At 45.2% G+C, this 16015-nt stretch overlaps 2 long non-coding RNA genes across 2 annotated transcripts; one reads left to right on the forward strand and one right to left on the reverse strand.

The window, feature by feature from the left end:
• The first annotated feature begins 1575 nt into the window (after window positions 1-1575).
• Window positions 1576-2758, forward strand: LOC310666301. The gene is made up of 2 exons (XR_014505868.1): window positions 1576-1625; window positions 2222-2758. It is a non-coding gene; the product is annotated as an uncharacterized lncRNA (long non-coding RNA).
• A 10049-nt stretch (window positions 2759-12807) lies between these two features.
• On the reverse strand, window positions 12808-14874 carry LOC310665921. The gene is made up of 2 exons (XR_014505714.1): window positions 14035-14874; window positions 12808-13358 (listed from the first exon to the last, which is right to left on the reverse strand). It is a non-coding gene; the product is annotated as an uncharacterized lncRNA (long non-coding RNA).
• Between the last annotated feature and the right edge of the window lie 1141 nt (window positions 14875-16015).

Consider the following 16015-nt stretch of genomic DNA (forward strand, 5'->3'; position numbering starts at 1 on the left):
AAAAGACAAACAGAAGGGCTTTTCCACAGAAATATCAAGACTTGAGAAAGATCTAATTCAAACCATAAAAAAATCACTCTCTAAAATGTACAGACTCCTCCTAGACTGGGAGGTCAAGGAGGAGGAAGTTAAATCGGTAATGGTCCAATGGGCCAAAGATTTCGGTCACAATATTCAAATGGAAGCATGGGAAAGGTTATGGAGGTAGGAACTGAAATTCACTGTGTGCTATGACCTGAAAGAGCATTTCATGAAAATGCTTTACCGATGGTACTTAACACTTGTAAAACTAGCCAAAATGTACAAAACCAGGCCAATCATTAGTTGGAGATGCAGAGAGGTGGAAGGCACGATGAACCACATGTGGAATTGTAAAAAAGAAAAGAAAAAGGGAATTCTGGGATATAATTTATAATAAAATTAAGAAAATGTTTAAATTCTCCTTCTCCAATAAGCCTGAAGCTTTTCTGCTATGTATAATGCATAACGAAATTAAAATAAAATAAAATAAGGAGAATTTTTATGTATGCAATAGCTGCAGCAATAAGTTTAATTGCAGAAGTCTGGAAAGGAGATTCCATCCCTAACAAACTGGAGTGGCAAATGAAAATGTTAGAATATGCAAAGTTAGCAAAAATGACAGCAAAACTCCGAGATGACACAAAACAAACTTTCAATAGAAAATGGCATATTTACAGAGTATATTTAAAAGAACATTGTAAAAATCTAAATTCTCTGGGAGGCCTGAATTGACTTCTGCATGAAATTAGAGAGTTGTACAAAATCAATTTAACTGAAACAACTTCGGAGAGACAATAGAAAGTATGTAGCCGAAAATGTAGTTTAGGTACCACATTGCGGTGATCGGAAGTTATGATGGAATTTGTTATGTAGGAATCTAATTTTTTCCCCTCTCGGTAATATGTATCGATTTGGATTTGTTTTCTTGATTGTTTTGTTTTTGTTTTTTTAAACCAATAAATCATCATCATTATTATTTTTAAAACGGTGTGTATGCACCATGTCATGCGATCGATTATAGCTCAGTTGGCAGAGCATAAGACTCTTAATCTCACAGTCATGGGTTCAACCCCCATGTTGGGCAAACAATTCCTGTATTACAGGGTATTGGATTAGATGACCCTCCTAGTGCCTTCCAGTCCTACAATTCTATGAAAATGGTGAGTAATCAAATACACATTTGATGGTTCATTGTAGCCATAAATGAATTTCCAAGGAATATGGATGAGCTCTGCCCACACCAAGTGATCTCATAAGAGAGAGAAACACCCCTGGTTTCCCCACCTTGGAACTCATATGGGGTGTGTCCAGCAATTATTGCCCAAGGACAACATGACCGAGACCCAAATGGATGGAGACATCGTCCCTTGCTTGGAAATTCTGTGTGCAATGCCATGAGTCAAAGCCAAGGTTGCACAGCTCCAACTAATTAAGAAAGAGATTGGTACAAAATGCAAAGGAAAAGAAAACAAATAGGCATGGCTGGGCCATGGCTCAATCGACAGGAGGGGTTGGCTAAGGAATAGTATAAAAAGGTGTCCTGGATGGGAGGCTGACATTCACAACAGCTGCACTTCCAGAGATCTCTTTGGTGAACCAGGTAAGTCTCTCTCTCTCTCTCTCTCTCTCTCTCCCTCCCTCCCTCCCTTGTCCTCCTTTCAGGCAGTGGTGACTGGTGCCCATTGGGACTGGCATGGTGGAAGGCCTTAGAAGCAATCTGGTTCCCTCCAGTGCTGCTGGACTCCAGCTCCCATCATTCTCCTAACAACTCTCAGCACTCTTAACAAACTACAGCTCCTATAATTATTTGGGGGAAGCCATGACTATTTAAAGTTGCTTCTTGGGGCCTTAAATGTATGGTCTGAATGTGACCTTGGGAGCAATCTGTTGCTCACCAATGTTCCCATCAGCCCCAAGCATGGCCAATGTTCAGGGATGCTGGGCGTTGCAATCCAACAACATCTAGAAGACACCACATTGGTTACTCCTGGATTAGTGTGAGAGAGATGTTGGATAATTTCCATGCTGACTGGTGGGGCAGGAGGCAAGGAGCCCAACAGCAGGGTTGTTGTGAGAATAAAATGGGGCAGGGGAGAATCATTTATAAATGCCTTGTGGGGCTCCCGGGAGAAAAGTTGGGATGCAAATGGAATCGTAAATAAACTGATTCAATAAAAGTTCTGCCTTCTGTTTCCTACAGGTTTGACAAGCAGGAAAGATGTGCTCCCGTCAGGATAAAGACCAATGCTACAAGCAGGAGAAAGAGGAAGGGTCCTGCTGTGGTGGCCGGAGGTCTTCCACCAGCGAGGACCGAGGTTCCTGCTGTCTGGGACGGAGAAACAGCGGAGGGTGTCATGGCAATCGTGGTTCATCCGGCTGTCACGGGAAGCAACAAGAGCAGCAGCAGCAGCAGCAGCAGCAGGTCTTCCAAGTCCCATCTCAGCAGCTGAAGTAACACCAAGGAGAATTCCTAGAAGGGCCTAATTCTGCAGGAATTAGGTGGAGTCATTTCAACTACAGTTCCTGAGCATTTGAGGCACTCTCAGCTTTATCCCTGCAACAAATTCCACCACCAGAAATGCTCCAAATTCTCATCTGCCTCTTCTCCTCTTCTAAGGGGGTCTTCTCCTGTGACATTTGGAGCATGAGAAGAGCAAGGAGAGTCATCCAGCTATTTCTATTTGCTGTTCATTTGCACACATGGGTGAATAAATAATAAACAATTAGTAATAATGAACTCCTGAGCTTTGATTTCTTTTAAACTTTTTTATTTTAAGAATCTCTGCATTTCATCCAAAGAATCATCCATTTCAATCCCGTGAATGAACAATGTCAATGTCATGTTGATGCAGGTTCATAGGAAGTTGCATTCTACTGAAACAGAGCCTTGGTCATCTAGCTCAGTATGGCATACATTGATTATTGTGGACATTATTGTGTACAGTGGCTCTCCAGGGTTTCGGGTAAGGGAGGCAGTGATGCTTCTGAATGGCAGTTGCAGGGAATCCCAGGAAGAAGGAAGAGTGCTCTTGCATAGCCTCCAACATTTCTCTGATGAAAATAGGGACGTCCTATCCCATTATTATTATTACTATCATCAGCATCAGCATCTTCATCTTCATCATCAATATTCCACCTATCTGACTCACTTGTGAGTCACTCTGGACAGCTTCCAACATAAAAAAACACAATAAACTTCAGTATATGTAGTTTCCTTCAGATGTCTTTTACAGGTTGTATAGTGACTTATCTCTTTGGCTCAGGGGTTGGATAACTCCATACCCTCCAACATTTCTGCAGTGAAAAGAGGGATGTCCTAAGGAAAAGCAGGACATTGTGGGATCAAATAAAAAACCGGGACAGCTTCTATAAATCCAGAATTGTCCCTGGAAAATAGGGGCACCTGGAGGGTTTACTCTTGGGGTTTTGCACTGTGATAATAGGATATTGAATGAGATGCATCATTGGCCTGATCTATCACGATTCTTCTTGTTTTGGGGAATGCCAGGTATTGAACCTGGGACATTGGTTTGTTTGTTTTTATTGAAAGCTGGTTTGGAGGACTTATCCTCAAAGCTCGCTTTTAAACACATTCAATGAACAAACAGACACAAACACGTAAAATACCTTACTCTTATACAATGTCTCCTTGTTAAAGTGTGTTGGGTCGTATATCTTTTGACCCACTGAGTCTGCTGCAACGGCCCTGCAATAAATTTGATTTATTGCCACTCCGACAAACTTCCAATGGCACCCACATGCTTCCACTCCATGCACTGCCACTCTCCTCAGTTGCCAGAATTAACAGAAAAATCCAAGGGCTCCCTTGGACAAAAAACAAAGACACCAACCGGGATTACTTGGAGCAAAACAGCAGCCTGTAGGCTTGGCCTTTATTGATCTGTTGCAACAGGGTGCTCCCCTCACCTGCAGGAGAGAGGAGAGATTTCGGAAAACGGTGTGCAAGGCCTTATAAAGACTTTTGAAATTGCCACCCTGTAGATCAAGACAACCCATAGAAACATCATACATACATCACAGAAGGGGTGTAACCTAAGACCACCCCTCAGATACATCACACCTGCATCACAGAAAAGGCGGTCTAAAACAGAAATTTGAATGTTGTTTTTCTCCTGTCCTTGTTTATCTCCTGTCTGGCAGGTTACTTGATTGGATTTCCTGGGTAGCCTGGCCAGTCTTTTGTAATGATAAATACTTAGTTCCTGGGCCAGGTCACAGGCTCACACCCTACTCAAACACAGACATACCCTTAAGACAGGATTTGGGAAGGAAAAGACAATGGGGAGGCTTTTCCATTTTGACCCTGCAGAGAAAAGATTTGGTCAGTTTAGGAATCAAAATGGTTCCAGGTTGGCCTTCCTGTGCTGATCTATGTATGTGCTTGGTTGGTACACTTATGAACATTACCATATATTTAAGACCATAAAATTCCTATCACACCAGATAATAGCAGAGTTCACAAGCAGCATAAAATGGCTTGTCTGTGTCTATGTGGTGTCCTCAGTAACTCAGGTTGACACCAGTGCTTCTAATCTAAAACTCTTTATTTAGAAACATTCAAAACAGAAAAGAAAAACCTACAGAATCTAGCTGCATGTTTGCAGCTTTCTGCCTCTTAACAACCTTGCTAACGTTCTCAGAGAGAGCTCAGCCCCCACAGAGCACAGATCAAAGGAAAAAAGCACAGATCATGTGGGCAGTGCACCCAGTTGATAAGAACCACGCTCCTGAAGTGTTGACTCCTGACAGTCCAGAACCACAACACACCTGAAGCCCATCTGATGACAACCAGTTGAGTCCACAGGGACACCACAGATCCAACCCAAAGGAAGGACTGTAACTCACTGGTAAAACTGCTGTTTTGCATGAAGGAGGGGCTAGGTCCAATCACTAGAAAGCTGCAGCTGCCAATCAGTGTAACTGAGCTTGAGCTAGATGGACCAATCATCTGCAACAGGGGTGCCAATTTGAATGAAGTATTGTGGGGGGCCAGTTAAGCCACACCCCACACCATTAGAATGGCAATGCCCATTAACTTCTTGGGGGCCCAGTCCCCTCAAATATTTTATTGGAGGGAGAAGCCACTACGGCCCTTAGGAATTGGCTTCTATGATCTACAACCCTAAGGAGAGCATTAGACATTCTTCTATATATTTTCCTAATCAGACTTTCTGGCTAACTTCTCGTGTCATGTGATAATCAGGTTCTGTTTGTTTGGCAAGGAATTAGACAAGATGACTCATCTGGGTGTTTTTTGGAAAAGGTGGAAGCTGGGAGGAGATTCAAAAGAACACCTCTATCTTTGCCTGAAATAAGAACAGATGTAAAATAATAGGTACAAAGTGAACCATTCACTGAAGAGGTCAAATTTAAATCAAGTTTTCTTAAAAGCCACCTGCATATTCCACCGTGGAAGAAGAATATAGGAAGCTCCTTTATACTGAGACCGTAGGTCCATCATTCTAGCTCAACAATGGAAGAAGGATCCCAAGTTTAGCCAACAGCATCTCCCATTGAAAAGAGATCACATGGGAAAGGATGGGAAATATCTTTCTCATTTTGAGGCCCTGGAGATGCAGCTAGTCACAGTAGACTATACTGGGCAAGATTATCTAGGCAGCTTCCTATTTTGGGAGGACTTCTAAATCAGTGGTAGGGAACCTTCTTTATGAAGAATGTCTCAGGTTCAATCCCCAGTATCTCCCATACGTTTTGTGTAAGGACTACTTGCAGAGCTTGGGAGCAGAGAGGACAATGTGGGTGAAGAGTAGGAACATTATGTGTGTATGGAGAAGTGAAGATAGGAAAAGAACACCATGACACTGACAGGCTTGCAGGAAAGAAGTTTTTAATGCCTTTAAAGAGGTAGCCATAGCAGGAAAATGAAAGACTGATGTTTCCCATGCCAGAGGAAAGTCTGGCTCATCATCTGGAAAAGACAGCAACCATTTGCTTTGCAAGAAGATATCTTGAAGAGGTGGTGGTCACTGTGGGTTGGGATTTCAGCTCTTTCTGGAGGCATCTACTTCATCTTCTGCTGAGAACTTCCACCGCCACCACCGCAACATCCGCCACTGCTTCCACCGCTGCTTCCACCGCTACTTTGACCGCTGCTCCTGCCACCGCAGCATCCTCCTCCGCTGCTGCTTCTGCTTTGAGAAGATCCACCTCCACGGCCACCACAACATCCTCCACCACCACCACTGCCACCACTACGGCTGCATCCTCCACTCCTCTGGCTTTGTTGAGATGATCCACCACCACAGCCTCCTCCTCCTCCTCCATGGCCACCACCACCATGACAGCCTCCTCCTCCTCCACCACCACTTCTGCCACCACAACAGCCACCTCCTCCTTGTTGTTGTTGTTGTTGGCTCATCTTTGCTATGGCTTTGATAACTTCTGGAGGGAGAGAAAGAGAGAAAGACCAACGTCATTTTTGATCCGGTTTCTCCAAGGGAGCAGCTTTTGGGGTATTCTATAAAGTAGGTATGTGATCCTCCAGATGTTGTTGGACTAGAACAGGCATAGGCAAACTCTGGCCCTCCAGATGTTTGGGGCTATAATTCCCATCATCCCTGACCACTGGTTCTGTTAGCTAGGGATGATGGGAATTGTAGTCCCAAACATCTGGAGGGCCAGAGTTTGCCTATGCCTATACTAGAACTCTCATTTTCCTTCTTCCATTAGCCATGCTGGTTGGTGATGATAGACATAAAAGTCCAATAACATCTGGGGGTCCAGAGGTTCCCTACATCATTTCCTAGACCAGCAGGGTTGCCACGTGAGGAACATCCCAGACCCTGATATTTTAGAGACCAAATCTGAGACCCTGGGGTGGTTCCTTGTATTGTTATGGGTCCTGGAGACTGAGGTCAATTGAGAGAGAAAAGCAAGCAGAGCAGACCCTCCCCAAGTATCTGGGCTGTCATTTGCAGCCAGCTCCTGGTGAGATGAAGTTTGCCAATCTTCTGAATGAATTATTACTTCTACTTCCACTATTATTCTTACTGGCATTCTTCCACACCTGGAGATTCAAGACTCCACAAGGCATTTGAAGGGAGTCAAAGAGAACCTGGAGACTTTAGGTTAGACCTGGAGGTCTGGCAACCCTGTTGATCTTCAATGGGAAACCTGAGGTCCTCCAGTTGTTTTTGGACTCCAGCCCCCACCATTCTTTGCTATCAGTCATGCTGGCTAGCAGTGATGGGAATCAGGGACCAACAACATCTGGAGGGATACAGGTTCCCCCTTCTTTATTTTACACCTCTATATGTATATTTCATATATGATCCCTGATTGGTTGAGGCATGTCCTTAAATATACTAGAATATTTCCCAAGGAAATTATTTCCCACCAGTGGTGGACATGCAACATCAGCAACCTTTGCAATCCATGCTCATACGATATTTATCCTTGCACCTTTGGGTTTAGAGGGTGCCCCAGAGAGATCTTTCCCTACAACACAGATGCCTCTGAATTGAGATTCTTTCCCCCCAAATCTACATTGCTTTTAGGACACCTGGCAGTTTTCAATTGTGTTTTCAGAAATCCAGATTTGTTTCTTGTCCCCACTCCTGTCCAGCCAATCTAACCAGGCACAAAAAGAAATGCCATAAAAACCCTCTAAATTTCAGCTACATCCTGATTTTACAGCAATTTATAGACAGTTGTCAAGCTCTCACAAAATGCTATGTCAATCGAGAAATCCCATTACTCAGCGCTAAAACACATGCTTTGTATATCAAATCCCTGCTCAGTTGTTTGTTTGTTTTTAAAGCATCTCCATCATAGATTTGCCACCGCCAAATACTCATGGACAACCATAGCTGGTCAGAGGAGGAACAGCTAGGTGAGACAGACCAACAGTTTGACTAAGAGGGGGAATGGCCCCATAGCTCTGTGAGTAGCACAATTGTTTTGCATGCAGAAGAAGGCCATAGGTTCACTCGTTCTGCCCGGACACTGAGGTCCAGCTCCGAGGGCCTTCTGGCGGTTCCCTCACTGCGAGAGGCCAAGTTACAGGGAGCCAGGCAGAGGGCCTTCTCGGTAGTGGCGCCCGCCCTGTGGAACGCCCTCCCATCAGATGTCAAAGAGAAGAACAACTACCTGACATTCAGAAGACATCTGAAGGCAGCCCTGTTCAGGGAAGTTTTTAATATGTGACATTTTAGTGTATTTTTCATCTTTGTTGGAAGCCGCCCAGAGTGGGCGGGGTACAAATAATAAATTATTATTATTATTATTATTATTATTATTATTATTATTATTATTATTATCAGACAGGGCTGGGTCTGCAGAGCCGCTACCAATCAAGGTAGACAACATTGAGCAATCTGTAGCCAACGGTCTGGCTCCATACAAGGCAACTTTGTTTGTTCCTATGGAGGAGGACTGTGGCTCAGAAGTAGAGCATTGGCTTTGCATGCAGAAGGTCCCAGGTTCAATCCCTGGATCTTCCAGGATGGGTTGGGAGAAGATCCAGTCTGAAACCCTGGAGAGCTGCTGCCCGTTAGAATAGGCAGCACTGAGCTATATGAACCCAACAATCTAATCAAGATAAAGGCCATTCAGAGGTTCAGCACATCACTAGGAATTCCATCAGGCTGTAGCAGGGGGAGAGATGAGAGTCTCTTCCCCTTCCTTGCTAAAGGACGAGTTTCATCAGGCTCATCCCATCACTATCGTTTACAGCAGGATGGAATACAATGCCCATCTCCCTTTACCTTTGGTCTGGCTGGCTGTGGATGATGAAAGTTGGGAGCCCAAGTATCTAAGTCCCAAGTTGTTAATGAGTTTCTAAGTTATCACAAGCATCTTGAATTTGGTTTGGTAAAATATTTGCATGAAAACAAGACAAGACAAAAGAGCCTACGGGACTCTGACAAAGACCCATCTTGTCCAGCATGCTGTTCTCATACTGGCCAACCAGATGCCTCAATGGGAAGCCCATAAACTTTTCCTGAGCACAACAGCTTCCCAGTAACTGGTAATCAGAGCCAAACAACCTCTGCCAGTGGAGATAGAACATAGCCATCGTGAATAGCAGCCATTAACCTCTCCGGTCGCAAATCTGGAAAGCTATTGGTCCTACTCAATTAGATTTGGCAGAAGGCTTCCTTGAAGAATGATAGATCCATTGACAGTCCAGAGAAAAGTGAGGTCCTCACACTTACCTGGTCAATCACTGAGAAGACGTTGTTGTCAAGTCAAGTGTTGTCGAGCGAATGAGGATCCCTTGGAACAAAACAGCTTTTTATATCATCTCCAGACATTCCATTTCAGGCATAGAGACATTCTATTAGAATTTTTGACGCACCCATGGCCTTACATTTCATTAACTCCCCACCATCTTGCATTAATGAGTTTTGACTCATTCCTACATGAGATTCCTATCTTCCGTTACACTTCAGTATGTTATGCACCTGTGTCTGTGGGTGCCTTCTGTCAGGATGCGACACCTGACTTCACTATCTAGCCCCATCCACATGGACTGGCAGCTGCTCCTGAGGGTCTCTGGCAGTGAGTCTCTCCTAGAATTACCTGGAAGTGTTGTTGTTTGAACCTAGGACCTTCTGTATGAAAGGAAAATGCTCTGCTACTGGGCCTTGGTCCCAATATAGAACATAAGGAATTGTCTTACACCAAGTCAATCTGCAGTGTTGCTGAACTACGGTAACAGGGAGGATAAGAGGAGATATGGTACAAAAAGTGAATAAGGAGTCGGCTATCTTTAAGGAAAGGGACACGGGTGGTGCTGTGGGTTAAACCACAGAGCCTAGGACCTGCTGATCAGAAGATCGGCGGTTCGAATCACCGCGATGGGGTGAGCGCCTGTTGCTCGGTCCCTGCTCCTGCCAACCTAGCAGTTCAAAAGCACGTCAAAGTGCAAGTAAATAAATACGTACTGCTCTGGCGGGAAGGTAAACAGCGTTTCCATGCGCTGCTCTGGTTCTCCAGAAGCAGCTTAGTCATGCTGGCCACATGACCCGGAAGCTGTATGCCAGCTCCCTCAGCTAATAAAGTGAGATGAGTGCCGCTACCCCAGAGTCGGCCACGACTGGACCAATGGTCAAGGGTCCCTTTACCTTTTATCTTTAAGGAATACATCATAATTTATGTGGAAAAAGTAGAATTTCTGGCAGATATTGAGTGAATCCAGAAAATGATTAGAGTGAAAGGAGAGTAAAGTCAAGATAGAAGAAGAGATTAAAGAAATAATGAAATGCGTTTAAGCTAGTTGGAAAAACAAAGCAGCGTAACAAGAACGGCTGGAAGTCACTTGGTGGGTGTCTGTGTGGGGTAGGTATGTAGGTATGTTGATATTTACAGTATAGGTAGGTATTATATAGAGTAATGTAGGTAAATTTTATGTTATGAAAATAAGGTAGTGTATTGTGTAAATGTATATGTATGCGTTTTATATGTTAATAAATTTTAAAAAGTCAGTCTGCAGTGTTTCAGACAGGGTGCCTTTCTAGGCTCTCGTTAGGGAGGCTGCTCTGCCACTAAGCTACCTTTATACATAGCTGTCAACTTACAAATTTGAAAATAAGGGACCAGCAGCCTTGAAAATAAGGGATCAGCAGCCAAAATAAGGGATTTTGCTTAGCTTATGCACGTTGGGGCTGCCGTCGTCCTGGCAAGAGGAGTTCTATCGACCCTTCCCCGCCCGAGAGAGAGGGAGGGAGAGAGAGAGACTCTCGCCCGTGAGCCCGGCATGAGGCAGTTGCGGCGGCGCTGCGGCCATTGAAGCGCCACCCTTCTGTGTCCCTCCGCATCCCCTCCTCTTCCTCCCCCCTCAGGCCGCCTCCTGAGCCTCTGCCGTTGGCGCCTCTGGCTTCCCCTGGCAGGGCGGCGGAAGTCTCGCAAGAGAGGGGCTGCCTGCCCACCCGCCGCCACCCATCTCCTCATGACATGCCCCTGAGGGGGAAAAGGGAGAGACGGAGAAGCGGCAGCTCGTGTGCGCTCTCTCTCTCGCGGCGAAGGACCCCGAGCCGCTGCTTCCCTCCTGAGCCAGGTGAGCATGAAACCCGGGATATTTAAGGGACATCATCAATCCGGGACAGCAGCAGGAAACAGCGCTGGGATAAGGGAGTTTCCCGCCAAATAAGGGACGGTTGACAGCTATGCCTTTATATTACTGCTCTGCCACAGTGCTATGGTCCTTAGCCTACAAATCAAGTGAGATTTTAGCCCCTCTTCTTGAATAAAAGGCTGGTTTATACAGGAGGCTGTTTTCTTCAGAGTCAGACCACTGGTCCATCTATCCCTGTGTTAAACACACTGAAAGGGCATTGAATCTTTGGGGTTTTAAGCAGGGAGTTTTTCACAGCCCTGTCTGGAAATGCCAGAACTTGCTGCATGCTCTGCCACTAAGCTATGACCCTTTCTGTTGCTTGCTTGTAATCATTTACCATTAGTTGCTCAGATATTTTTATATTACTGTCTGGGGGCAGACGGGGCTCATCATATTCAGAAGGTAGTTCATCTAGGAGAAGGAAAACTGTGATCCAAATCTCTCCTGCCTTGCGGTTATACTCATTCCTGAGAAAGGCTTCGGAAGTGAACCCTGAGGAAAAAGCCATCCCTGCTGCCTTGCTGGTTATCATGAGGAGAAGAAACCCTACACAAATAAAGAGTGGAGTCCTTAAGAAGGTTAGATAGTGTCTTCTATATCTCCTTTGAGCACTTCTTGCAAGCAAACAATTTCCCAGGTTCAATACCGGGCATTCCCATAAGAACCAAAGAAGAATCAGGATATATCAGGCCAATGAGGCATCTCATTCAGTAAACTATTTTCACAGTGCAAAAACCACCCTCCAAGTGTCCCTATTTTCCAGAGACAGTTCTGGATTTACAGATGCTCTCCTAGTTTCTGATTTGATCCCGGAATGTCCCGCTTTTCCTTAGGACATGTTTTCTGCTGCACCAGAGAAGCGGACACGGAGCAATGGATGCAAACTACAAGAAAGAAGATTCCACCTAAACATTAGGAAGAACTTCCTGACAGTAAGAGCTGTTCGACAGTGGAATTTGCTGCCAAGGAGTGTGGTGGAGTCTCCTTCTTTGGAGGTCTTTAAGCAGAGGCTTGACAACCATATGTCAGGAGTGCTCTGATGGTGTTTCCTGCTTGGCAGGGGGTTGGACTCGATGGCCCTTGTGGTCTCTTCCAACTCTATGATTATATGAGTCTACATCCTTATTTTCATTGGAGAAATGTTTGAGGGTATGGAGTTATCCAACCCCTGAGCCAAAGAGATAAGTAGCTATACAACCTTTATAAGACAACTGAAGGAAACTCTGTATAGGGAAGTTTATTATGTTTTTTATATGTTGGAAGCTGCCCAAGGTGACTCACAACTGAGTCAGATGGTGGAATATTGATGATGATGATGATGATGATGATAGTAATAATAACAATAATGGAACAGGACATCCCTATTTTCATCAGAGAAATGTTGGAGGCTATGCAAGAGCACTCTTCCTTCCTGGGATTCCCTGCAACTGCCATTCAGAAGCATCACTGCCTCCCTTACCCGAAACCCTGGAGAGCCACTGTACACAATAATGTACGCAATAATCAATGTATGCAATACTGAGCTAGATGACCAAGGCTCTGTTTCAGTAGAATGCAACTTCCTATGAACCTACATCAACATGACATTGACATTGGTCATTCACGGGATTGAAATGGATGATTCTTTGGATGAAATGCAGGGATTCTTAAAATAAAAAAGTTTAAAAGAAATCAAAGCTCAGGAGTTCATTATTACTAATTGTTTATTATTTATTCTCTCATGTGTGCAAATGAACAGCAAATAGAAATAGCTGGATGATTCTCTTTGCTCTTCTCATGCTCCAAATGTCACAGGAGATGTTCCCCTTTGAAGAGGAGAAGAGGCAGCTGAGAATTTGGAGCATTGGGGTGGTCGAATTTGTTGCAGGGATAAAGCTGACAGAACGTATTGAGAGTGTCTCAAGTGCTCATCAACTGGTGTTGAAATGATCCCACCTAATTCCTGCAGAATTAGGCCCTTCTAGGAATTCTCCTTGGTATTACTTCAGCTTTTGGGATGGGACTTGGAAGACCTGCTGCTGTTGCTGCTGCTGCTCTTGTTGCTTCCCGTGACAGCCGGATGAACCCCGATTGCCATGACACCCTCCGCTGTTTCTCCGTCCCAGACAGCAGGAACCTCGGTCCTCGCTGGTGGAAGACCTCCGGCCACCACAGCAGGACCCTTCCTCTTTCTCCTGCTTGTAGCATTGGTCTTTGTCCTGACGGGAGCACATCTTTCTTGGTTGTCAAAGCAAACCTGTAGGAAACAGATCTGGGCTTACTTTTGTTGAATCAGTTTATTTACGATTCCATTTGCAGCGCAACTTTCCTCCCAGGAGCCCCACAAGGCATCCATACATGACCCTCCCCTGCCCCATTTTATTCTCACAACAACCCTGCTGTTGGGCTCCTTGCCTCCTGCCCCACCAGTCAGCATGGAAATTATCCAACATCTCTCTCACACTAATCCAGGAGTAACCAATGTGGTGTCTTCTAGATGTTGTTGGATGGCAACTCCCAGAATCCTTGAACATTGGCCATGCTTGCGGCTAATGGGAATATTGGTGGGCAACAGATTTCTCTCAAGACCACATTAAGACCATACATTTAAGTCCCCAAGAAAAAACTTTAAATAGTCATGGCTTCCCCCAAATAATTATTGGAGCTGAAGTTTGTTAAGAGTGCTGAGAGTTGTTGGGAGAATGATGGGAGCTGGAGTCCAGCAGCATTGGAGGGAACCAGATTGCTTCTAAGGCCTTCCACCATGCCAGTCCCAATGGGCACCAGTCACCACTGCCTGAAAGGAGGACAAGGGAGGGAGGGAGGGACAGAGACAGAGACAGAGACAGAGACAGAGACAGAGACAGAGACAGAGACAGAGACAGAGACAGAGACAGAGACAGAGACAGAGACAGAGAGACAGACTGACTTACCTAGTTCACCAAAGAGATCTCTGGAAGTGCAGCTGTTGTGAATGTCAGCCTCCCATCCAGGACACCTTTTTATACTATTCCTTAGCCAACCCCTCCTGTCGATTGAGCCATGGCCCAGCCATGCCTATTTGTTTTCTTTTCCTTTGCATTTTGTACCAATCTCTTTCTTAATTAGTTGGAGCTGTGCAACCTTGGCTTTGACTCATGGCATTGCACACAGAATTTCCAGCAAGGGATTATGTCTCCATCCATTTGGGTCTCAGTCGTGTTGTTCTTGTGTCACCTGGGCAAGGATTGCTGGACACACCCCATATGAGTTCCAAGGTGGGGAAACCAGGGGTGTTTCTCTCTCTTATGAGATCACTTGGTGTGTGCAGAGCTCATGCACATTCCGTGGAAATTCATTTATGGCTACAATGAACCAAAATGACATTATGTACACATTCAATTACTCACCTTCTCTATCAGAAAATTGTAGGACTGGAAGGCACTAGGAGGGTCAAGTAGTCCAATAGCCTGTAATACAGAAATTGTTTGCCTAATATGGGGCTTGAACCCATGAGCCTTAGATTAGGAGCCTCATGCTCTACCGACTGAACTATCCTGCAGCCCATGCGCACTGGCCTGACAGGGGTCTGCAGGATTTCCAGAAGTGGTGTGTTTCATCTCTACAGTGATGGCCACCCAACTTGTATGGCTTTAAAAGGGGATACAACCTACTAGTGCAGATCAGACTAACAGTGGCTCCCAGCCATGAGAGCTACGTTCTCCCAGTGTTATATGCTGTATGCCTGAGCGTAATACCAGTCACTGGGAATCATCAGTAGGAAGAATTGCTGCTTGTGGGCTTCCCATTGCGGGTCATTTGATTGGCCACTGTAAAGACAGGATGCTGGACTAGATTGGTTGTTGACCCAGCAGCCAGGTTGGTTTTATTCTCTCTTTTTTAAAATTTTATTTATTTGTTTTGTTTTTCAAATCAAAATTTCATAGAGATATATCAAACATTTCATAGAGATATATCAAACATCAATCATATAAACAAGAATCCAAGGAATCTCCTGGCCTCCCACCCTCCCCTTTGTGGGTCCTGTCATTTATCATTTCCTTCTGCATCTTTTATGATAGTCCAAATCTTTTACATCTCCATTGCGTCCGGAAGTCACCCTTAAACTACAAGTGATATTCCAATCCTTACTAACGATTTTAACTGTTTACAATGGTCTTTAAGATGTTATAAGTTTTCCCTATTCCTTATTGAAATTTTGGCCATCCTGATTTCTGCATCGTCCATCAACTTCTGCCATTCTTCTCTGGTTGGTTCCATCTCTGGTTGGTTTTATTCGCTTATGACTTAACAGTGAGAGAGGGGGCTCTCCCATTCATGCTCTGCCTGTCGCTTTCCTTGCAGAATTTAATAGTTTACTGAGAGACCTGGCTGTTAGGTTAGATGGGCCTAGATGATCCAGCAGGTACATCCTTATGATCCAATGGGCTTTCTGTTTTATGTCTAGTAGGCACCGATGAACCCCTCGTCCTCCTGAAATTAGTCTATAAGACCATCCAATTGGCTGTAGTACAGTGGTACCTCGGGTTAAGTCAGTGGCGTTGCGTGGGTTGTCAGCACCCGGGGCAAGTAATTTGCGCCCCCTAACCCGGGGCAAGGGAAGTAATTTGCGCCCCCCCCCGCTGCACTGTCCCTCCCCCAGATAGTCCCTCGCTCTCTCTCCGCACTGCACCGCATGCCTGGCACCCCCCCCCTCCACAGTGGGCGGCGACCCGGCGGCTCGGATCAGATTTGCACAGCCAGCACTGCAGTGAGAGAGAGTGAGTGAGCCAGGTAGGGGCAGAGAGCTGCGAGTGCGAGCGCCCCCCCCCAGATGTTGCGCCCGGTGCGGCCGGCCCCCCCTGCACCCCCCATGCTATGCCACTGGGTTAAGTACTTAGTTCCGGAGGTCCGTTCTTAACCTGAAACTGTTCT

Source organism: Podarcis tiliguerta (genome assembly GCF_965153285.1).
Source record: "Podarcis tiliguerta genome assembly, chromosome: 16".
Classification (NCBI taxonomy): Eukaryota; Metazoa; Chordata; class Lepidosauria; order Squamata; family Lacertidae; genus Podarcis; species Podarcis tiliguerta.